Source organism: Cebus imitator, unplaced genomic scaffold, assembly GCF_001604975.1.
Source record: "Cebus imitator isolate Cc_AM_T3 unplaced genomic scaffold, Cebus_imitator-1.0 Scaffold208, whole genome shotgun sequence".
In the NCBI taxonomy this organism is placed as follows: Eukaryota; Metazoa; Chordata; class Mammalia; order Primates; family Cebidae; genus Cebus; species Cebus imitator.
Window position 1 is genome coordinate 25,904 of NW_016107523.1, and position 1,018 is coordinate 26,921.

The following is a 1,018-nucleotide window of genomic DNA, read 5'->3' on the forward strand; positions in this document are numbered from 1 at the left end:
CAACCCAAGGCAAGAAGCAACCCATTCTCACTGTAGACCTTTGGAATCTCAGTATGAGGAGACTCCTCAACCACCATGGACACTTGAGTTGGCAGGGAAAGTTTCTTAGAGAAGTGATAGCGGCACAACTCCAGCCAGGGACAGAGTGCAGAGGATGTCCCGTAGCAGCAACTGTAGTGGAGCACTCTCAGAGGCATCAATCTCCGTAGGCTAGAATCACTCTCTTAGGACAATTTAGCCCCAGAGGAACTTTTGGACCTCAACTCTACAGGGCAATCTCATTCATGAGACAGGACCAGTCCAACCAGAGCACCTCTCAGTCTGCTGGCCTCCTGCAAGGCCCCAGCCTGGCCACAGCTGCTTGCAGCATAGCTGCCAGGTGCCTCCTGAGGCCCACATCATAGCTGGTGGATCACGCCTGACTGGCAGAGTGACCTCTGCAGACAAACAAGAGCTCATTTGCACCGATGGTCGCCTTCCACATCGTTATGCCTGTGACTGTATGCCCAGACAGACCTAGCCTTCCCTTCCCCACCAGTACACTGGTACTGGAACTCCTACACCTTGTCTTGCCATTGCTGCTGGCATGATTGCACCCCCTCACCCCTCCTCACACCTCACCACACAACCATTGTCTTCAGAACATTGGTGGGCTCAGAGAACCCCAGACCCAACCGTGCTAGCACCCTGCTCCTGAGCCTGGGTCACCAGAGCAAAACTAGGCATGGAAAACAGTAGACAAGCCCCAGCCTTAAGCAGACTGCTGCCAGCGTGAACATGCAGAGGGCACACAAAGTCCTACACCCACCAATGCTCCACCTCCATGCTAAACCCACATGCACACAGTCTCAGTGGAGACTCGTCATTCCCACCAAGCCATACGGCCACCACTGCTGCTGCAAATGTCCACATTAAGGCTACTACCCCAGGACCATGAGAACCCTACTGCAGCAAATGGAGTTTGCACTCTTCAATGCTGCTGCTGCTGCCACTGCTGCTGATGACACATGGGAACAAG